The sequence below is a fragment of the Syngnathus typhle genome, linkage group LG9 (assembly GCF_033458585.1).
Source record: "Syngnathus typhle isolate RoL2023-S1 ecotype Sweden linkage group LG9, RoL_Styp_1.0, whole genome shotgun sequence".
Taxonomy (NCBI): Eukaryota; Metazoa; Chordata; class Actinopteri; order Syngnathiformes; family Syngnathidae; genus Syngnathus; species Syngnathus typhle.
The window spans coordinates 12,902,014-12,926,800 of NC_083746.1; the positions used below are offsets into that span (position 1 = coordinate 12,902,014).

Sequence of the window (24,787 nt, forward strand, 5' to 3'; positions counted from 1 at the left end):
TCACCCGCAAGGCGACCACGATTGTGAGTGATGTGAGTCACCCCGCTCACTCTTTGTTTGAGCTTCTGCCCTCTGGGAAGAGGTACAGAAGCCTGCGCTCCCGCACCACCAGACTCTCAAACAGCTTCATACTCCAGGCTGTTAGGATCTTGAACTCGCTTCCCCGTTCTGCGTAGCGTCCTGTACTTTTACTGTCTGTATGCACACTGGCTCTTATTTGTCATGTTATCTGTTTATTTATTATTTATTGTTACTCTTATTATTTATTGTTTGTGCCTTCTTGTTTTTTATATTGCGTCGTTTACTTGTATGTCTATCGTGTAATATGTCTTGTCACCGTGGGATAGAGAAAACGTAATTTCGATCTCTTTGTGTGTCTCGGCATGTGAAGACGTTGACAATAAAGTAATATATTAATATATTAGTATATATATATATATATATATATATATATATATATATATATATATAAGTAATACAAATAATTGGGTCCAAAAAAAACAGCCGCGATAAGTGAAATCCGCGAAGTACGGTCACCCTCTCATCTGTACTTTCTTTTTTTTTAATATTGAAAATGTAGATATTATACGTGTGTGCGTGTAACATGTTAACAAGAAGTACTGGGCAGGCTAACGAGTTAGCGGAAAGATGCTAATTTGCGATCGTGCTAATTTGCGATCCTGCTAACACGCGTAAACGGACCTCTAAAGGAATTTAAACGAACATTTGGAGCAATATTACATTGTCCTAAAGGTTAGACACAAGTGCTCATTCATTTCTCTTGTTAGGAGACCCATTTACATCGTCATTGACTCCTGTACCACTGTAACCGATATGTTTTTAGAACTCTTTTATTATTACCGTTTTTTGCCATGTATAATGCGCAAAATTTAACTAATTTATTGTACTAAAATCTGGGGTACGCATTATACATGGGTACAAAAAAAAAAGTTTTTTTTTCTTTTTTTTTATTCGGATATGATACGGAGGCCTGTAAGGGATTGGAGAGTACAGCCAAGTGCGTGACGATAAAGAGGTTTATTGCGGGTGGGGGGTAAGGTAGCCAAAGCTGGAGCCGGAGCTGGATCGGCGATCTGCTTCGACGAACAAGCGGTTCTTCTGTTTCCTCGAATTCTCCACTGATGTCAGATCGTCGTGGACTGGAGAGTGACACAACATCTCGGGACAGACGGACAATCGGGTCTGCGCTGGCGGCGTTTATATAGCGCTGTCCATGTGGCTGTGGCAGGTGGAAGCGATTCCGCTGATGGGGGGGGGGCCTGGTCTTGTCGCAGGTGGCGCCAGTACGTGACAGAACCTTCCCCACAAGGGACGGCTCCCGACGTCCCCAGAGCACTAAAACACAAAGAAAATCAGACGGCAGAGGAAGGCAACCCCCCCGGACGACCAGGCGGGGGGGTTAGTACTCCGTCGAAACGTCCGATTCCTCGTCGGACGCAGGATCGACGGACGCGGGGGCAGAAAGCTCCAGCACCGGCGGACAAGGTCGCCTCGGGCGCTTACCTTTTGGCCCCTCAACCGTCCTCGGCCGTCCGCGCCGGGGGCCCGGTTGGTCCGGGTGACGGCGATGGAACTCCGCGATGAGCGAACGGTCGAGGATCCAGCGGCTCAGGACCCAGGAGCGGTGGGCGTCGTCATAGCCTTCCCAATCCACCAGGTATTGGAAGCCACGACCACGCCGCCGCGATTGGAGCAGGGAGCGGACGGCGTAAGCCGGGCCCCCCTCGACGAGCTGGGGCGGCGGCACGGACGCCGGTGCCAATGCGCTCCCAAAAACGGGCCGCACACGGGACACGTGAAATGTGGGGTGTACCTTCATGGACTCCGGAAGGAGTAGACGGACGGCGGACGGGCTGATCACTTTCTGGATGGGAAACGGCCCAACAAAGCGCGGTGCCAGCTTGCGGGACCTCTCTCGCTGCAGCAAATCCTGCGTCGAGAGCCACACCCGCTGGCCCACTCTGTACTCTGGGGCCGGCGACCGGCGCTTGTTTGCCTGGCGGGCGTAGCTTGAAACAGAGCGGAGAAGAGCGGGCCGGGCTCTCGCCCAGGCACGACGACAACGGCGGACACAAGCCTGGGCCGACGGGCACGCCGCTACGCATTCCTTGTGGGCGAACAAGGGTGGCTGGTACCCGAAGACGCAGTGGAAGGGCGACAGTCCCGTAGCCGAGCTGGGGAGGGAGTTGTGGGCGTATTCCACCCAAGGCAGCTGTTGGACCCACCCACGCTGGTCCCCGGCGACCATGCATCGGAGGGACCTACCTAGCTCCTGGTTCAGGCGCTCCGTTTGACCGTTGGATGAGGGTGAAAACCCGACGAGAGGCTGGCTGTAGCGCCGAGGAGTCGGCAGATCTCCGCCCAGAAGGTGGACGCAAACTGCGGGCCACGGTCCAACACGATGTCCTGTGCGAGGCCGTGGTGACGAAACACCTCCCGCACCATGATGGACGCAGTCTGCTTCGCGGACGGAAGCTTAGGCAGGGGAATGAAGTGCGTCATCTTGCTGAACCGGTCCACCACCGTGAGGACCACCGTGTTCCCCTCCGAGGGGGGAAGGCCCGTGACAAAGTCGATGGACAGGTGAGACCAGGGACGCCGGGGAACCGGCAAGGGTTGGAGTAGCCCGGCCGGAGGACGGGTGGGGGTCTTACAGCGGTTACATATTGAGCAGGCTCTGACGTAATCGCTGGTGTCCACCTGCCAGGTGGGCCACCAGAAACGCTGCGCCACCACGTACCTCGTGCGCGCAGCTCCGGGATGACAGGCCAGGCGTGAGTCGTGCGCCCATTGCAGCACGGACGAGCGCAGGCCCTCAGGGACGAACAGGCGACCTTCCGGGCAGTTGCTGGGACCGGGTTGGTCACGTGATGGGGCTTCCACTTGGCGTTCAATCTCCCATGACAGCGCCGCTACCCGCACCGAGCTCGGGAGAATAGTGGAAGACGGACCCCGTTCCTCCTCCCAGCCAGGAAACGAACGCGACAGGGCATCCGCCTTCGCGTTGTGGGAACCCGGCCTGTAGGAGAGAGAGAACTCAAACCGGTCAAAGAACAGAGCCCACCTTGCTTGTCTCGCGTTCAGCCTCTTGGCTGATTTCAGGTACTCCAGGTTGCGGTGGTCGGTCCAGACGATGAACGGCGTGGTGGCGCCCTCCAGCCAATGTCGCCACTCCTCCAAGGCCAACTTGATGGCGAGGAGCTCCTGGTTGCCGATGTCGTAGTTCCGCTTCGAGGCCGACAAGCGGCACGAAAAAAAGGCGCGCGGGTGGAGGCGATCGTCCTGGCAGCTGCGTTGGGACAGCACCGCCCCAACACCCACATTCGAGGCGTCCACCTCGACCACGAACTGCCGGTCAGGATCGGGGACACGGAGGATGGGAGCGGACGTGAACCTCCTCTTGAGCTCCTGAAACGCCTGTTCTGCCCGTTCCGTCCATTTGTACGGGGAGGCGGGGCACAGCCACCGTGCTGTACCCACGGATGAAGCGGCGATAGAAGTTCGCGAACCCCAAGAATTGTTGCAGCCGCTTGCGTGTCTCGGGGACAGGCCATGACGTGACCGCTTGCACTTTCTCTGGGTCCATCTCGACTGATCCCTCGCGCACCACGTAGCCGAGGAACTTGACAGAGGAGGCGTGGAACTCGCACTTCTCTGCCTTCACGTAGAGCGAGTTTTCCAGAAGGCGGCGTAGCACCGTCCTATCGTGCTTGATGTCTTCAGGGAGCGAGCGGGAGAAGATGAGGATGTCGTCCAAATAAACGAGCACGAACTTGTCCAGCATGTCTCGTAGCACGTCGTTTATTAAGGACTGGAAAACCGCTGGGGGGTTGGTGAGCCCAAACGGAACCACCAAGTACTCGTAGTGGCCGCTCGGGGTGTTGAAGGCCGTCTTCCACTCGTCTCCCTCCCGGATGCGGATCAGGTGGTAGGCGTTGCGAAGATCCAGCTTAGTGAAGACGGTGGCACCCTGAAGGCTCTCGAAGGCGGAAGACAGAAGAGGCAGGGGGTATCGGTTCTTAACGGTTATCGCGTTTATTCCCCGGTAGTCGATGCACGGGCGGAGCGTGCCCTCCTTCTTCTCCACGAAGAAGAACCCCGCTCCCGCAGGTGATGAGGACCGCCGTATGATGCCGGCCGCCAGGAACTCACGGATGTATTCCTCCATGGCCCGGCGCTCAGGAGCGGACAGGGAGTAGACGCGTCCCTTGGGGGGGAAGGTGCCGGGCAGCAGATCGATGGCGCAATCGTAAGACCGGTGGGGAGGAAGAGAGGTGGCCCTGGCCTTACTAAAAACTTCTTTGAGTTCGTGATAGACCGCCGGTACGGTGGAGATGTCGGGGCTGTACCTGGGCGGGGCTCCACCGAGCGGGCTGGTGGCCGCCCTCAGGCACGTCCGATGGCAGCGTTCGCTCCACTGCCGAACCACCCCCACCTCCCAGTCCAGCACCGGGTTGTGCTGCCGCAGCCAAGGGTGCCCCAGGATGAGCTGCTGTCCTGGGAGGGGAAGGAGAAAAAACTGGATGGTCTCGTGGTGATTGCCGGAGAGCAGTACCTTGACTGGCTCAGTCACAAAGGCCACCTCGCCAATCAGACGTCCGTCGATGGCGCGTGCGGGAATGGCCGGGCTCAGAGGCAGGAAGTTAATCCCCCACTGGCGTGCCAGGCGACTGTCCATGAGGTTACCCTCTGCCCCGGAATCCACCAGGGCCGCCACGTTCCGGTCGCCCGCCGCAAGCTGGACACGTGCCTTTAACGTGGCTTGGGCCATCTCCTGCTGCTGTTGCTGTTGCCGTTGGCCCACCCCGATTAGATTCCGGATGTCGGCGGATAGGCTGCCAATGGCGGTCTCGGCTCGCTCCAGCCGGGCGAATGCCGTCTCATCGTCCGCTGGCTGCATAGCGATGGTCCGTCTGTACTGTAAGGGATTGGAGAGTACAGCCAAGTGCGTGACGATAGAGGTTTATTGTGGGTGGGGGATACGGTGGCCGAAGCTGGAGCCGGAGCTGGATCGGCGATCTGCTTCGACGAACAAGCGGTTCTTCTGTTTCCTCGAATTCTCCACTGACGTCAGATCGTCGTGGACCGGAGAGCTACACAACATCTCGGGACAGACGGACAATCAGGTCTGCGCTGGCGGCGTCCATGTGGCTGTGGCAGGTGGCGGCGATTCCACTGATGGGGGGGGTGTGGTCCTGTCGCAGGTGGCGCCAGTATGTGACAATTACAGATGCGCTTTCTTCTCTGCTGTTCACTTCAAACACGCTCCATACGAACACAACGCTCTCGTATCAGATGCTTGCTCGATCACCTGCTCGTTTGCTGTCACAATGTACTCTACACAAATCTGAAACATTTCTTCGCTATCGAGTTTGCTAGCGCATGCCCAGTGATACTGACCGACAGAATAACATCCGGTTGTTCCCAAAGATGATCTTTTTTCTGAAATAATTTTACGTTTATGGACTTAAGTAGGACTCAAGATTTGGGTGCGTATTATACATGGGTACAGGTTTTTTTCCAGCATTAACATGCCATTTTTAGGGTGCGTATTATACATGGGGGCGCATTATACATGGAAAAAAACGGTATAACAATTTTTCTATAACAAGGTACAACACTGGAAATATGTTTTGAGATCTCTTCTTATTATAACAATTTCTTTATAAAAGGGTACAAGTGTACGCACTGCAATTGTGTGGGCACTCCTTGCCTACTGCTGGCGTGTGGCCAAGCTTTGTGCCATAATTCCTCAATTTAGAAGTTTTATTTCAACTTTTAAATGAAAAATCCGCAAAGTAGTGAAACCGCGATAAACAAACTGCAATGTAGCGAGGGATTACTGTAATTTGAATTTCAAGTGACGTCAGCAGCGGGGCGCGGCGCGGCGGTTGTTTACAAAAAGGACAAAGATTGATCACGGGATGACGAAGATGACGAAGGGCCCCACGTACTACCGGCATTATTAGCGGCTTTGTTTCTAAGTGACACGGAGGACGAAGAGTTTGAAGGATTTAAGGATTTGGAGTGAAGGTTTGAAAAACTATTATAGCTTTTACGCACGCCCGGTCCTACTCTACGGAGCTCTCTTTCACCGTGGATTGAAGTCGGGGGCCGGCGCTCGGCCGGGTGGCTGTCCAGGTACGGTGGTTGGGGCTCTGACATGGCTTTTACGCACGTCCGGTCCTACTCTACGGAGCTCTCTTTCACCTCCATGGATCGAAGTCGGGGGCCGGCGCTCGGCCGGGTGGCTGTCCGGGGACGGTGTATGGGGCTCGGTCATGGCTTTTACAAACGCCCGGTCCTATTCCATGGATCTCTCTTCCACCTCCGTGGCTGGAAGTCCACGCCCCCACACGCCTGGAAGTTTGTTTTGTTAAATAAAGAGCCGTTTACCAAACCCACGTCTTTCCCATTACTTTGTTAACGCTACAATATAGTTATATAGTAGATCTGTGGAAGGCTGACGTCAGGGCGCACGCGCGGCGTTGTTGACAAAGGACGAGGAATTTGATCGACAGATTTAATGATTTGGAGTGACACAGATGGTTTGATAATATGATTGCTTATATAATACTTATTTGATATAGTATATAATCTATAAATCGTTACATGGGCCTGTGGAATATTTTGAAGTGCAAACGCCGTCAGCGGCGCGCACGCATTGTTGACATAAAGGACGATCGATGGATTTAATGAATTGGAGTGACACAGATGGTTTTATAAACGTGTTATTTATGTAATAGTTTTTTGAATAACTGAATGTTACGTCAGGCCCGTTCTCAGCTCTTCGTTTGTGTTTATGTCAAGTTAGCATACCTATCGTTTAGCCTGTTGTTGCTCGTTCATGTCTGTTCTTGGTGTTGGATTTTGTCGAACGAATTTCCCCCAAAACACGACTTATACTCTGGAGCGACTTGTAAATGTTTTTTTTCACGTTATTGTGCATTTTACGGCTAATGCGACCTATATTCCGGAGCGACTTTTTGTCCGAAAAATACGGTACTTTATTCAATGAAGTTTGAGCATATCGGTTTATGTAGCTAGGCAGGACTTTTTGTATTTTGACCCCATGTCTTCAAATGCCGTTTTGTTTAATTTAATTTTCGTTTTGTTTTTGAATAATGTTGTTTTGTTTCGTTTCGGTTACTAACATGAGTTGGACCGGTGAGCATCCCACTTTCATTGTGGAAACGTTTATCAAGAACAAATCTGTAACTGCTACACAATGAGCATTCAGTTTGTGCTTCAGACTTGGTAGACATGATCCTGTACCTGCTCGGCACACGATCTGGTTATGGATTACTAACTTCAGAGCCAGTGGATCAGCATTGAAACGCCAGACCGCCAGAACTCCAGAAAATGTGGCAGCGGTAAGACCTACATAACATTATTCGGAAACGAAAATGAAATGAAACGAAACAAAATGGCATTCAAAAAAATAAAAATAAAAACTTTTTTGTTTCTTTATGTGCATTCTATTAAACCTAAAAGTGTATCTGATCATTTTGCTGGACGCTGTATAAGTGCCAATGTTTAGTTCGCTGGACTGTTCTTGTAGATGAGAGATGCATTGTTGGAACATCGGTGCAAATGTAAATATTTTAATTATTTCTAGAAATAATATTGTGCATTAATGCAATTGTGAGTTTAGTGGGGAGGGAGTAATGAGGTGTTTTAGTAATGGCATCTGCAAGGATTAAAGCAAAAAACTAATCTTTTGACTGAAAGTTTTTTCAGGCCAATCCATATTGACAGCAGTCAATAATTTCTTTTGCCATACAGTTGCTTCTCGAAAGTTTTCATGTAGAAAGGAGTATAGTGATGTACACGCCTTTAGCCCAATAGACCGAGTTTTCTAATACAGCTAACAAATGCTATGAAGGTTTAAATCTAAACAAAATTAATATCACAGACCATTTTAAAAGAAGAATGTAACTTTGAACAGATTTTTATTGCAGTTTGTTCTTATGTAATTTCAATGTTTTCAATTGATTCATTAATTTTTTTTTTTGCAAGGCTTGAGTGTATTCTGATCATACAAATAGTAAACCATTTATATATCTTTTTATTCACTGTTTTTATTTTTCTGACATTACGTGACAATGAGCTCAACCAGTGGCTGTGACATGAATGTCGAATTGTCCTCCACTATAAAATCACACACGCACACAGTTTCAGGTTGCACACACGGTCAACCATAGATGCGCATACCTCAGTTGTTGAGGTTTTTACCAGGCATAGAAGATGTGTACTAAAGTGAAAGTACGGTAGCTTTATGTCTCTCCTCTGCCTGATTGCGTGTTAGCACCTTCTTGCCATTACTGCTATACTGTATTATTTTTTTTATTTATGGCATACCACGCACATACAAACACCTGGCAATTTCACTTTTTGAATCACGAATCGCTAGGCTTTTGTCCCTGGTTTTTGTGAGCCATGCCCATCTCCATTTATTTTTGACAGCTTTGACGGTGTAGTAGCTGGATGTGGTATGACGGGTGCTTTCACACTCTGATATACAACTCAGGCTTGAACATTATTTTTGCCTTGATAGTTGCCCAGGCCAGGGATGGACCTTTCTTTGCATGTCTTTGTCTTGCTTCTTCTCTCTCTTTTGTATTTTTCAACGGAGCACTCACATAATTGTTTGTGTGTTTTGAATGTCAGTCCCACAACATCATCCAGTCTGCTTTCAACTGGAATTGGCACAATATTGACCAACGTTGTCCTCAATAGTCTGGTCACCGAGGAGAGATCTACCTGGAGGGTGTATGCTCGGTTTGCATCTGAAGTCATACTCTGTTCCTTTTCTTACTACTACTTTCTGTTCTGCCTCTTGTCTTAGCCCTGGGCATATAATTTTCTTTTTATTACTTGAACCTTGCCTATTGCTTCATTTTTCTTTTACTCTTCTTGTCTTCTACATCCGACTTTCCAAGCCTCAACTATCACAGAATTGAGTCACGTTCCAATGTGGAAATCTAAATACTTGCGGAACCAAAAAATATGTATTTTTATTTATTAAAAACAAATATGAAAAGTATCATTCAGAAAATTTATTAAAATATATATGGTAAAAGGGCTTTCACTTGTTCCACCTGTTGAGACCCTCAAAGCGTTTCACACTAAAATTAAATATAAATGAATTATTATATTATTATATATATATAGATATTAAATTGTATTTATATATTTATTTTGTTAATGAATTTCACATTTATTTTGGTATTTATTTTTAATTTCTAAAATTGTTTTTTTAATTATTGTATTTAATTTTACTTTAATATTGATTTAATTTTACTGGATTTAATTTATTACTTATGACTATTATTTGTTATAGTTTTGCTTTGTTTATTTTTGTAATTTGAGAGGAAATGTTATTCAGATGAGAAGGTACCTGTGAACTTAATGAAATAGTGTTACCTCAATTATCCTAGATTTAAAATAATGCCCGCAAAAAATGAAGTCGAGGTTGACATGACATTACAAGCCCCCTCCAACCCCCAAACAGTTCCCTTCTTTCTAACTTCTTTTTACACTTATACATTTAACATTTAAAATAGAAAATGAAGAATAGCCAGTTACAGGCTATGAGAGGAGCATGCTCTGCCTCCCTGGCAGCGGACGAGTACGATGTAATGGTAAAGATTATTTTTATCCTAAATCGGCTTACCTAAACTAGAACACACCCTCCAGCCCCCCTTCTTGAAAAGGGGGACCACTATCCTGGTCTGCCAAACCAGAGGCACTGTCCCCGATGTCCACACGATGTTGTAGAGGAGTGTCAACCAGTACAGCACCCACAACATCCAGAGCCTGTAGGATTTAGGAACTCCAGATGGCGCTCATTCACCTGGGGCTTTGCCACCGAGAAGCTTTTTAACCTCCATCCAAGAAAAGCTCCATCTCACCCAAACTCTAAGAAGAACCAGTCTTGAAGCGCCATGTATCTCAAAATGTGTGGCATGCGCATTCTGCCTTCACCAATGGAGAAGTGTAAAACCTGATGAATAAATTATAATGTTCTTGCTCGTTGCTTTTTTGCACTCTACTGTATGCGGTGCATTGAGTTCACACCTTCAACTTAATAAAATGCTGCCATTATTTTCTCAGGTGTGTGATGCAAAAAGAAAAGAGAAGCAGGATGATGTTTGTGAACTTTTCTCTGCAGAGGATGTGAAGATAAATGTCATCTCTATTCAACACCTACACCTAAAATCCTTTCCTCTTTGTTAAAGTGCTCTATTAAAAGAATTTTAGTAATGGTCTTTTCCATTTTCTGTCCAGAGCCCACCCGTCTCCGACACCCATCAAACATCATACCATCCATCCATCACCGCAAAAAGCTTTAATACTAAAGGAAACCAGAGAAAATGGGACATACTGGATAGTGACGATTAAAATCAAATAAAAAGACCAAAGGGACCCAAAATGCCACTTTTTTTCCTTAAAATCTTTGTATAACAAATAATTAATGTGTTATTAAATTTAAGGTTCATATGCATCTCTTTTGCAAAATGTCAACCGCCACTTTTTACCGAAGTGCCTCCGGCTCCCCAGTAACGGGTTCAATAAGCCGGGGCGAAGGGACTCGTCCGTAGCTGACCACCCGAGTTAAATTAATTCTACCAGAATCAATCTAATTTCTATACGACGCCAACCCCTTTCAAGTCATCCGACGCGTGAGCCGAGTAACTCAATTCGAGGCAAGTCGCCGGTATGACCGCGCCGTAATGATGGCTCCCTTCGGTTGTTTGATGCTGGTATTACGTTACGGATATTTTTTAGATGCCTTTGTTAAAACCTCAAGGATTCGTTAAATTACTAGAGCGCCCTCGCCCTAGCTGAGCTCAAGATAACTACTTCGAACCAGATTTGACAATTCCTGATGTTAAGGATTAAAGCTGTCTTTACTTGAAAAAGAATTGAACGGATTTAAAGAATGACTATGATAGGGAAATTTTGTTCCAAAATCCGAATTCTGTTTAAAAAAGAGGAAAGGTCTGGCCGCGAGGAGAAAGTAAAAGTGGCGACTTCCCCTTTCTGCCCGGTGGCTTTCTCCCCTGCTTTCCTCGAAGCTTAAAATTTGACAAAGTCCAATTCGAAGACTATGGAAATTCATTTTAGTAGATTTTGGTTCAATCTCAAAAAGAATGCAAAATCCATCTTCGTTCTTTTACTCCGGGCAGCGTCACGCCCATCGCCCTGACTAGGAAGAAGCGCGCCCGCTCTGTGTCCGGGCAACCTATTTATAGGCTCCTGGCATTAGCTCATCGGAATTACATCATCCCGCACGTCAGGTGGCCTTCCTGGAAGTTTCTGGAAGATTCGAGAATGTTCCTTAGCTGATGCCTGTCCAGGCCAGCTAGAAACCACTAGTTGTCTTCTCAACCTTGCTTCAAGCAGCAATCACCGGAAACAGATGTTTCCTGTTTTGCTCGTTCTTTACTTTTAGTATTAGCCCTTAAGTCTCCTCTCAACTTAATGCATTCAGGTATGTATAGAACACCAATGTTAAATACAGGTTGGACAAAACATTGCAACATGAATCACATACATCTTGTCTAATAAAGATCAATCTCAACACAGAATAGTACTTAACACAATAATGGGTTCTTCCAACCTAAACACATATACAGATATTGCTCAAGCTGTTGCATCTTAAAATTATGGCATAGCAAATTCATATTCCAAAATTGTGCGTGGCTACGTGTTTGAACATGTCGTGTCCTCCCAATTGCTAACTACCGTTTTTTTCCGTGTATAATGCGCCCCCATGTATAATACGCACCATAAAAATGGCATGTTGATGCTGGAAAAAAGCCTGTACCCATGTATAATACGCACCCAATTTTTTCTCTTTTTTTACACACGCAGGGAGGCAATGGGTCCCATTTTTATAGTCTTTGGTATGGTCTTAACTAGGCTGGATGTATTTTTCTTTGTTGGCGTTGATTTCTCCGACTGCCCGTAAAGGCACCACCACGATCAGTGCGGACATGTAAAAAAGGCGTGCGGACATGTGAAAAAGGCGGCTCTGTATGGGAGGGACGTTGAAGAGGAACAAAAAAAAAACACCCTTGGAAACCAAAACTTGCCCCTCGTCGTGACTCGGAGCCGCAACAAATGTTTCGGATTTGTGTCGGGTACATTGTGACAGCAAACGAGCAGGTGATCGAGCAAGCGTCAGATACGAGAGCATTGCGTTCGTATGGAGCGTGTTTGAAGTGAACAGCAGAGATGAAAGGAAGAAGGCAAAGTGTTGTGAAATAAAATATTACCTGTAATACGCATTTTGTTATTTGTTGATTGAAACTGCTAATTAAACTGTGAATTGAAACTAATAGGAAGAAAACTGAACTCTCGCTCTTTATATAGCTGACGTGTCTTGCGCATCCGTTCTGCGCATCGGATCCATAGTGCGCATGCGCAGTGATACTGCCTCCGTATGACGTCCGGTCCGCGATGGAGATTAAAAAACAAACAATATTTGACAATAACACACCATCAAGGATTGCACCATCGCATCAAACGATGTGTCGTCAATTATGAATTTTACTGACTAAGTGTGTTGGGCAGGATGGCTGAATGCGATGCGCGATTGACAACAAACAAGAAGAAAGGTGATTTCAAGTTTTATTTCGAGGGAGATTTGTCATGTCTCGTCCCCAGTTTTGCTATGTGTCTAGGTTGCCATAGTTTCTGTTCGCGTCACCCCTCCATTCCTGTGTCACCTCAATCAATGTAACGTGTTTTGTATTTAAGTTCTGTCTGCCCCTCGCTCACCGTCGGATCATTGCATGTGTTACTGTCATGATGTCTGTTTGGTTTCTGTTCCTGTCTTTGGTAATGTCACCCTGTCTTTTAGTTCCACGACTTTGTCGGTCAGTCCTGTTGTTGGTTTTGTTGTACCATGATTTTCTTAAAAAAAAAAAAAATAATAATAATAATATATATATATTTTTTTTTTAATTTATACCCATGTATAATGCGCACCCCAGATTTTAGGACAATAAGTTGGTTAAATTTTGCGCATTATACACGAAAAAAAACGGTATTAGATTTATTAGATTTGTTAATTTCCATCAGGTCACCCCTATGTCAAGCTTTAACACCATCTCCTGGTGAAATTTTGAACTACTACATGTTTTGGGATAGCCAATCTGCCTGGGCCAAATTCACTACCGAATTTTACACCATCTCGTACCACCATGTCACTTGACATCCCCCCATGAATTTCGGGACAGGCAACATAACCCCCCCCCACCACAGTTGGGAGCCACTTTGGCATCTCGTCCTCGGAAAAAAAATAAAAATATATATATGTCCACAACTTCTCCAGCAGAGGAATCAGGGAGTAGTTCGTCGGGCGGGCTGAGGCAGCCCTATCCCGCAAGCCCCTCCCGGGTCCGAAGCAAGCGCTCCACGCGGTCCTGAATGAACAGGCCGCCGTGACGGACGCTGATGTCGTCGTCGCTGCCGTTGCCATTGTTGTCGATGTTGTCGTTGACGTCGACGCCCCCCTCAGTGATGGCTCGAAGAAGAAGCAGTCACCGAGGACCAATGTCCGAGGCAAGGTCCTCCGCGCCGAGGGGAGGGTCACACAGCCACGACAGGAGCAGCATCGGGTCCCTCTACTCGGGTGTAGAAGTCTTTGGACACAGGACGATGAGCCAGGCTAACAGCCACACACCGGCCACACCGCCAGTGGGACGTGAAGCATTGTGAACCGTCCAGGTGGCCCTAAGCCATGTGAACCAGAGGCCAGATGGTGCGACAAGATATCACTCTGTCTCAAAACGAGGACAACCCATGGTCTCGGTAGGCCGTGGGACGTCTCGAGTTGCGTTGCTGAAGTCATCAGGTCAGAGTAGCCACCCCATCTAAGGCGCTCCACTCAGCCTGCTCTCCTTGCTTGACATTAGGGGCAAGCCATTTAAAGACAGCGGGGATGTGGGAAAGCCACAGCTCACCACAACCTTACGACCGTCCAGGTTGGACAAAACATTGCAACATGAATCACATATATCTTGTCTAATAAAGATCAATCTCAACACATAATAGTACTTAACACAATAATGGGTTCTTCCAACCTAAACACATATATAGATATTGCTCAAGCTGTTGCATCTTAAAATTATGGCAGAGCAAATTCATATTCCAAAATTGTGCGTGGCTACGTGTTTGAACAGGTCGTGTCCTCCCAATTGCTAACTATTTGATTTATTAGATTTGTTAATTTCCATCAGGTCACCCCTATGTCAAGCTTTACCACCATCTCCTGGTGAAATTTTGAACTACTACATGTTTTTGGATAGCCAATGTGCCTGAGCCAAATTCACTACCTAATTTTACCATGTCACTTGTCAACAATTAAGAGTCATCAAAGATGCATGTTTTGGATTGTGGCTGGAAGACGAAGCATTTGCAGAAAACCCACGGAGCCATAGTTAGAATTGGCAAAATACACTGGAAGGCCTGAGTCAAGATTCCTGCAGTGACACCTGCACAGTTTCTGTGTTGACTACAATGGTATGATGTGATATGGATGACCAGTGGAAGGAGCGCAAAGAGCTAGGAGACCTTTACATTGGTGAACTGGTGCAGCAACAATGGTCTAGTCTTAAACAAAAACTAAGGCGGTCGTTTTGAACTATTTGAGTACCACTCCCACGATAGTCCCACTGATGTGGTGAAACAGAACAAGTAGCTACTTGAAAGTACACTAAAACAATGTACTGGACAAAACACGGACTGGAGGTGTAGTTACATGCATGCAGGTTCATCATACTTACATATTTACCCCCAAGACTTTCATTAAACACGCATTTTTCAAAAATTTAACTGTTTCGAATAGATGGAAAAAAATCAATTTAAATTATTTTAGTTTACAGTTACTCAAATATTGCTATTCAAACACATACATGCTGTTTGGTGTTTTTGGTCACAGAGAAGCAAGCAAGCAAGCTTCTTTTTCTAAGCATTCTCATTGTTTCAATACTCAGCTTACAAGTGTACTTTTTAACCATATCGACACAATGCATGTTAACAATATGCTAAATACAGCATGTGACATGCCTCAAAGCATTGTGGCAAACATGAAATTATTTTTGCTATTGTGATTTTACATGTACACACCCATTGTTATGTATGGCAAGGAGTGTAAACTGTTATTTACACTCACTTATGTATTGCAGTCAGTGGTGAAAAGGACAGTGTGACTGATTTACCTTGTCATTATTTCTGTTACAGTTAACTAGAGTTGTGTCGGGCAAGCAAAAAGGATTAGAATTCAGAAGTTATAAAAAGAAAAGCAAATGACTTGACTCAAAAAGAATAAATGAATTGAAGAGGAACCCTACATTTTTTAACATTGATTACACAATTAAATTTGTCTACCTGAACACAAAAAATGACTACAATGTATTTTACATTTTGTTTATACCGTATTTTACGGACTATAAGGCGCACCGGACTATAAGGCGCACATTCAATAAATGGCCCATTTTAAAACTTTGTCCTTATATAAGGCGCACCGGACTATAAGGCGCACCATTAATGCATCATGTCCGATTTTTAATCCAAATCAAATCATTCTCCATTTTATCATTTTTATTTCAACTTCAGATGCAACAAATTACTTTATAATCACAAAATAATGATCCATAGTCTTTTTGATTCATGATTCATAGTCTTCAGCGGGCCACTTATGATTGATTTCACAACACAATGCTTCGGGCCAGTTTAAATTTAGAAATTTGGTCCATATATAAAGGCGCACCGGACTATAAGGCGCACTGTCGGCTTTTGAGAACATTTTAGGCTTTTAGGTGCGCCTTATAGTCCGGAAAATACGGTAATTTAGGTCTTGGGATAAATAAAAAAATCATCCAAGTACTGTATCAATGAATGATATTCCATATGTCCTAACATCCTTGGTCGCAATAGTTTTTTAGGAGGCTGATTTCATAAACACAGACCATAAGTTCTCACTCGCTGTATTGTACATCACAGTCAATAACCACCACTGTCAAGGCCAAAGGAAAGGTCATATCAGTCATTTTTCCCCATGTCCACAAATAGTGTACATGCATAAAGATATTGAGTAAGCATCACAGTGTGCGGAAATAATTTTGGCTTTTCCCCAATCACATTTTTTAATAGTGTACAGGCATAAAAATATAGAGTAAGCATCACAGTGTGTGGAGAAAAACAATGTTTTTCCCGTCCATCTTCCGCTTATCCGGGGTCGGGTCGCGGGGGCAGCAGCTTTAGGAGGGACTCCAAGACTTTCTTCTCCCCAGCCACTTCGTCCAGCTCATCCCGGGTAATCCCAAGACGCTATCGGCCAGCTGAGAGACATAGCATGTACTTTTCCCCCCCGATCAAATGTTTTAATCTATACAATCATTCTGCTCACAAAGGAAATCAATAATAGATCAACATTTAGGTTATTTACTGTGACACATGAATGTTGGCTTGACACATAAATTGACAATAATGAGACAACAATTGGAGGGTGACTTGACTTCAATTTCCTCTTTTCCAGGAGAAGGCTTTGCTCTACCCTGGAACACAAACAACTAATTTTGCATTCTCTCGTAAATTCTATAGAAAGGTACAACTAGTACTGAGTCATGGAGAGACTTATACACCTAATTCACCCACAATAAGGACAACAAAAGGAAAACCACAAATTTTCTGATTGAGTTCTTGTGTTATCTCCACAAATTGTCTACAAAAAGATTTCCCAAGCTTTAAACATCTAAAAGGAGCACTGTGCAAGCAATTATATTGAAATGGAAGGAGTATCAGACCACTGCAAAGCTACCAAGACCCGGCCGTCCCTCCAAACGTTCATCTCAAACAAGGAGAAGACTGATCAGAGATGCAGCCAAGAGGCCCATGATCACTCTGGATGAACTGCAGATAACTACAGCTGAGGTGGGAGAGTCTGTCCATAGGACACCAATCAGTCGTGCACTGCACAAATCTGGCCTTTATGGAAGAGTGGCAAGAAGAAAGCCATTTCTCAAAGATATCCATAAAAAGTCTCGTTTAAAGTTTGCCACAAGCCACCTGGGAGACACAGCAAACGTGGAAGAAGGTGCTTTGGTCAGATGAAACTAAAATCGAACTTTTTGGCCACAATGCAAAACGATATGTTTGGCGTAAAAGCAACACAGCTATTCACCCTGAACACACCATCCCCACTGTCAAACATGGTGGTGGCAGCATCATGGTTTGGGCCTACTTTTCTTTAGCAGGGACAGGGAAGATGGCTAAAATTGATGGGAAGATGGATGGAGCCAAATACAGGACCATTCTGGAAGAAAACCTGTTGGAGTCTGCAAAAGACCTGAGACTGGGAAGGAGATTTATCTTCCAACAGGACAATGATCCAAAACATAAAGCCAAATCTGTTAGAATAATTAGTTTTGCTGAAGCGCTGGTCGGCCTGAAACCGGAGGTCACATATCTTCGCTCAAGCCAACATATCTGCCAGCCAGCCTTGGAGAGTCCTTATACTCCCTTCCTTGTCTTATCTGTGAGAGGCCCTCACTAGTTATGAACAGAACACCTTTGTTCTTTGTTAGTTCAAGAGAAGTCCTTTCTCTTTTGATTGTTTTTGTCCAAGACAGTTTTTTAGTTATCCCATATTTACTCAATGTTTGTTTAAGTAGACTTCATGCAAGTTATCTCACATCTACTTAATGTTTATTGGAGTGTATGCTCAAGAGGGACACGGCATCCAGGTTTGGAGATTGCAGCCGGGAACGAGGCTGCCAACTATGTAAGAACAGACTCTGCATTCCTGGGGTCACGGATCGGCCAAGGCCATGCGGCCTCGCACCACACAACATTATTAGCTAGCTGAACAGCGTTGCTACAGTCCCACTCTCCCCTCCCTTTAGTGTAGCAACGCCTCTTGTAACCAGGGCAATCCAATATAAAAAGAGGAGATGACGATACGGCAGGTCAGAATTGGTGGAAGACTGTGAACTGGGCCCTCTACCTAATTCTCCTCGCGAGCAAAAGAATACTGGTTGTCTTCTCCTCTTTGTTTCCAGTGTGTAAATAAATGTCTGATGGTATTTAGACCTGACAAAATCTACAATGGAATAGTTCACAAATAGACGTATCCAGGTGTTAGAATGGCCAAGTCGAAGTCCAGACCTGAATCCAATCGAGAATCTGTGGAAAGAGCTGAAGAATGCTGTTCACAAACGCTCTCCATCCAACCTCACTGAGCTCGAGCTCTTTTGCAAGGAAGAATGGGCAAGAATTCCAGTCTCGATGTGCAAAACTTATAGAGCTATACCCCAAGCGACTTGCAGCTGTAATTGCAGCAAAAGGTGGCGCTACAAAGTATTAGCGCAAGGGGGCCGAATAATATTGCACGCCCCGCTTTTCAGTTTAGTTGTTAAAAAAGTTTAAATCATCCAATTAATTTTGTTCCACTTCACGATTGTGTCCCACTTGTTGTTGATTCTTGACAAAAATTTAAACTTTTATATCTTTGTTTGAAGCACTGTATATATCACAAAAGAAGAAAAATGCCTCGGCAGGCATAATAAAAGAGCAGTGTGTGTGTGCGTGCATGTGCGCACAAGTGTGTGTGCGCGCGTGTGTGCATGGAAGGGTAGTGGTGGGGTTGCCTGGATGTATTTTGTTGTTAACTCAATGGTGTCAATTGTGATATCCTACTCTCATCTTTTGTCTCATCTGTCTCTCCTTGTGTTCCATACAGCTCTGACACACACACACACACGCGCACACACAATATATGCACTGAATGTCCCAGAATCAGACATTGTTGTTCTAGGCCAAAGAATAACTTGTGCCTTCCTGTGCCCCTTTGGAATGCTGTTTTATACCCTTGTTTTCTCTTTCCTCCAAAATATTTTCACACCAACCAGGAACCAGTTACTGCAGATTTAGAATTGTTGTGTGAGAAGTGTTAAAGATTTCAGCTCTCACACAGCACAAGAGAAAATACACGATATGCCCAAGCACTGTCCAGAGGAAAAATATATCCTTCTATACAGAAGTTAGAAGTTGAGCTCTTCACACATGGAATAGCAAGTCACTGTACAGATGAGGGTGATTTTACAAAACTGAAAAGCTAGCAGATCTAGTTGTTTAGGAGCAGATATACAGAATGCGTCAGAAGTTGAGGGAGACATTAACCACCACGTCCACCTGTTGTGATTTTGCAGTGATCACATAGGGGACAGGTGATTTTACACAATTTATTAATCATTTTGTGTTTTCTCCCTGACACATTATTTTGGTATTTTTCCATTGGCTTTGTGTCACCTGAACACTCTGGCTTTCGTGGACAACAAAAGATAATTTTGTACCCAACTGTTTTTAACGCAAGGCACATTTATTTGTATGCCTAGATTTGTACATAAAGCAATTCAAAGTGGTGAATGGAAAATAAACATTAAAATCATTAAGAATTAAGAAAAAATCTTAAAATCAACATTAAAGCATGTAACAAACCAGAGATCGGACGCAGCGTGGTCGGAGGGCCAGGCGACGACCTGTTCGGGGATGGGTGATCGGTCAGGGCGGGTGTATCAGCAGACAGATAGACAGGACGACCAAATGCATCTTATTCATGGCTGAGGGGGATCGGGCTCGGCGTGATCAAAGAGCAAGGTGAAGACGTGGTCGGTGGTTAGGGTTAGGGTGAGGTTTAGGGCGTTCAGGCTTATCGGTGAATGGGTGATTGGTCAGGGCAGGTGACGTTTGGGCTTGATCAGTGGACGGGCGATTGGTCAGAGCAGGCGGCGGTCGGGCGTAGTCTGTCAGTGTATGGCAGAGATGGGACCAAGTCACACATGTGCAAATCTCAAGTAAGTCTCAAGTCTTAACCTTCAAGTCTCAAGTAAGTCCCAAGTCATTTTTTTCTTGGGCAAGTCAAGTCCTTAAGTAGGTCAAGTCAAGTCCAAGTCAAGTCCTTAAATAGGTCAAGTCAAGTCCAAGTCAAGTTAATTGTAGTTTTTATTTATTAACTTGCTCCATATTAGTCATATTTACCTAATTCAGTTTCATCATCTTATTCATTGCATTAAAGCTATATATACACACACCTATTTAGATAAATGAAAAGCACTTCAGATGACGGACAAACTTTTAAGTTGTCGTCTGGCTGTCCGAAATGTTTTTGTTGCATATCTCGCACTGTGCTGTTTGTCTTTTGCCGTCATAAAAGTAATTGTAAAGGCCGAAGGTGTCGACTTGCGGTACCGCCCCCGCTGACATGTTTGCGCATGTCTGATATAAAGGGACGTGATTCTCCAATAAACACGTTCGGTAGGTAGAGAGGGCACGACTGATTGATTGACAGGGTAGTGATCCAATCATGACAACGCCATTCTCAGCCTGCCTTCTTACCGTGTTATCGATATTTCTCAAGTTTTTTCATTTTTTGTCAAGTCAAGTCACAAGTCATCAAAACAGCGACTCGAGTCCAAGTCGCAGTTACTCGAGTCCCCATCTCTGGTGTATGGAACAAGGTCGGCAACTAGGAATCAGAACAACAAGCAGGGTACGAGGCGCAGGCACGAACATGTGCCATTCGGGGACAAACTGACAAGGAAGTGACTGGTGTGTGGGTGTTTAAATAGGAGCTGGCTGACGAGCAGGAACAGGTGCAGGTGATTGAGTAGATGAGTGGGCGTGGCTGTGACTAAGAGTGTGGTGGAATGTTACCGGCTGGGTGACATGGAGCACAGCACGTGACATGACATGACAGCGTTAAGACATACAGTAGTCTGGGACGGGCGGTTGGTCGGGCTGGCGGCATTCAGGCATCAGTCGGTCAGTTGAGACGGAACGAGATCGGCAACTGGTCAGGAGGGGCAAGGTGTAAAGATTTTTCACCGTAATATTATTCAAACCACCGTCTATGCAAGGATGGAGCGTGCCGCCCTTCCCCACAAAGGATTAAAAAGATTCACTTACAGTGTTGGCCGCATCCACAAATGTCGCAATTGTGATTTTGGCTGTAAATTCTTTGCCTTATGTACTGGTCTTTTTATGTTTTTGTTTTTAAAGGAAACCGGTTGTTTATCAGCATTACTTGTAAACTGTTCATTGGTGTGGATCGTTTTGTAGTAAATGTGTCCTGTTCTTATTCTTACGGATTATCGCTTGAAAGCTTGGGAACACAGCTGGGAATCAAAGTGGGTTCTCGGTTGACAGTGTTGCAAAAAGCTTGTAAAAGTGTATAAAAGAGTATTAAAGGAGAACTAAACCCTTAAATGTTAAAAGCAAGAGAAGATTGTGTGTTCTAGAAGCTGTCAAAACACTGTACTCTGATTAACATTGTCTTTGTGGACTAAGAAATACAAAAAATAATTCATCAACCAATGGTGTCAACCATATTTGCCAAAATCGTCATCAGTTGCAGACTAGAAGTGATGTCACAAACTGCAGTTGTGCCTTGCCTGCTGCTATTAAATTGTGTCGGCTGACACATTTTGAGAGCAATAGATTCAGTTTTATCAGAAATCCATGGTCATGGTCAAAGTACTGAGAAAACAAACTTAGGCTAGGTATTTAGATAAAAACAAAACACGTTAGGGCTGACAATCTTAAATATAATTATCATATCATGACAATATTATATCATGACCAAAAAAAAGGAAAGAAAAATAATAAAATGTGTGGAAAGACAACCACTCTCACGCAATTTGACTTTGGGGACTGTGGTGTGAATGGAATATAGCCAAAGAGCAATGATTTATGTATTATATTTGCATTTTTCCAAAACAAAAATGAATTCCCAAGACTGCAGGAAGTATTTTCCAAAGCAAGTCTTTTCTTTTCTTGCTATATTAGGCTACTGCCTACAGACCTCTTCGGAAACACTCGTCACCGATCGACCCATATTTAGAACTGTCTGCTCAACTTGGTGTTTGTGAGATCACGTGATCAAACAAGAGCTCTCTCTGTTGGAGGACTACATTCTTCACCAGTGGTGGAGCAGAATTTCTGTGATAGCTGATGTGTTCTGTTTTGAGATTCTCGCAGCAGACCAAACAGAATAAGACCAAAATTGTTAAATGCCTGATTTTCTATTATTTTCTAGTTTTCTTTTGTGTGTGGTGTCACAGATTTGAAAACTCCTAATGTGTGTTTCAGGTATGCGGAAACTCAGGCGAGAAAGTTTTTCACCAGCCATCATGACCACAATCTACAGTGGCACCATTGAGAGTGTCCTCTCCAGTTGTATGGCTGTGTGGGGTGGAAGCTGCACTGAATACAACATGGCCCTGCAGCGCATAGTGAACACAGCTGGAAGGATTATTGGTTACTCACTCCTCTCCCTGAAGGGCATTTACACCTCCCATCTCACCCGCAAGGCGACCACGATTGTGAGGGATGTGAGTCACCCCGCTCACACTTTGTTTGATCTACTGCCCTCTGGGAACAGGGACAGGAGCCTGCGCTCCCGCACCACCAGACTCACCAACAGCTTCATACTCCAGGCTCTTCCTGAACTCTCTCCCCCCTCCACCCTCGGCTGCATAACGTCCTGGCCTATTGGGCCATGTTGGCTGCCTTGCATTACTCCTCCTGTACTTTTGCGCTATATACTGACCGTCTGCTGTATGCACAATTGCTCCGTTTCAACCATGTTGCTCTTATTTATTTATTATTAATTCATTGCTCTTATTTGTTCATTGTTTGTGCCTTCTTGGTTTTATTTTTTGTATTGTTTACTTGAATGTTTTGTCCACCCAGCCAGCCAGCCAGCCAATAAAATTATAAATCTTTAACTTACTCTTATTGCCACTTAAAGGGGTATAACAAATGGATGGGTTAGATTTAAGAACGATTCAATTGTCTTCTGAGCAACCAATTAACAAGATATCTTCCTGGTACATCACGTCCCGCTGTGATTCCACAGCTGAGTGTTCAACCTGCAATACACCCATGGCCCTTAGCGGGCAACAAGAAACACAATGATCCAATACAATAGTTTATAAATACGTATACTAGAGATGCACCGATCCGACTTTTTCAGTTCCGATACCGATACCGATGCCGTGGCTTTGCGTATCGGTCGATACCCGATACCGATCCGATATTATGGTTGACTTAACAAGCTACATAACTCTACATGTGGAACAGAAAAGACCAAAGGCAATGGCATCAGGCAGACTACACAGTTCTTTGCTCTAAATTAGGGGTGTCCAAACTAACGGTCCAGTTTTTATTGGCCCGCAGCAAATTCTGAAAACATAATTGAATATGGCCCGCACAAGAAGCTTGAGCTCAGCTTCTCAGTTTCCACACTAGATGGAGCCCGCCACACAAAGCGTTTGACGTCCCATTAACACCCCCCCGGAAGAGAAGCGAACACGCAGCGTTTGACATCCGATTAGCCTCCGCCCCCCCCCCCCCCCCCTTCGGGAGAGAAGCGAACGCGCAGCCTTTCACGTCCCATTAGCAACCCGAAGAGAAGCGAACGCGCAGGGTTTGACGTCCGCTTAGCAACCCGGGGAAGAGAAGCGAACGTTCGCTCCATGTTTGCGTTTGTTTAGAAAACTCTCGTGGCATGCGGCACACGTGCTGCTGACGTATGACGTAGCCCGCGTCCCAATAGATTAAGGAAAGTACCGGCTCACAGATCGGCTGTATTTTCCGATACCCGATCCATCTATTTTGTTGATATCGGGGCCGATATCCGATCCAGATATCGGATCGGTGCATCTCTAACGTATACCGTTTCTATTTAACAGATTTTCGGTTATCGCTGGTGGTTCTGGTGATTCTGGAATGCATCTCCCGCGATAAAGGAGGGATCACTGTAGTTTCCTTATCTGGCAACTTCCTGGCACATGCACATGTACTGTTAGGAAAATGTATATATATGTTATCATGCGTTCTCTAGTCGATGCTTTACCGCAATATTACCGCAATATTACTGCAATATATGCTTGCTGTTTGGCCTTGCTGTACCACAGAAGAAAGAGAGATTACAGCTGGGTCAGACAGGTTGCAGCTGACAACTCAGCAAAATGACGACATCTACCAAGACAGTTCGTTTTCAACAAAGAATGATTGCTGATCACTCATGTTTTCTGATTTCATCACAGACACAAAGAATGATCGCTGATCACTCATGTTTCCTGATTTCATCACAGACTCAAAGAATGATCGCTGATCACTCATGTTTCCTGAATTCATCACAGACACAAAGAATGGTTGCTGATCACTCGTACTCTTTCTCACACTGTTCCATATCAGTATGTAACACCTTGTGATTTTTCTTCTTACGAGACAAAGCCCACGTGCTTCCCTCCTCCCCTTTTAGAGGGCTTGTCTCATTTTGTGGGTAGGGCAAATCCAAATAAAAAGAGCAGGAGTGCATACAGATAATTAGTGTAGTGAGATTGTTGTGAAGTGATCTGTACTGCACTCCTCGCGAGAAAATACTAAATATTCCGTCTCACTTGTGGTTTGTTTGCTGTTGCTCTTCTCTTAATAGTTATTCAGTCAGCAAATTAAACCTGACATGTACCATCAAAAATGTGTTTTCTTAATGAGGTAATAACACATTCAACACACTTTATGATAACCCAAACTCAACACAAGGCTTTTTTCCCCATTACCATCTCACCACAAGCCTTTTAAAAATATGTTTTTCTCATTCCCCACTCACAAAAAAAGGATCTTTGTTCCCCTTTAATAACTGGGACTAGATAATTGTTTGTTGGCTTCAGAATCACTAGGCATCTTA

At 45.1% G+C, this 24,787-nt stretch overlaps 1 long non-coding RNA gene across 1 annotated transcript in view; it reads left to right on the plus strand.

Annotated features, from left to right (window-relative positions):
• Positions 1–24,471, plus strand: part of LOC133160159 (uncharacterized) — a 49,055-nt gene extending 24,584 nt beyond the window's left edge. The window contains exon 3 of the long non-coding RNA XR_009715817.1: positions 22,183–24,471. This is a non-coding gene — a long non-coding RNA (uncharacterized LOC133160159). The remainder of the gene's footprint in view (positions 1–22,182) is intronic.
• The last annotated feature ends 316 nt before the right edge of the window (positions 24,472–24,787 follow it).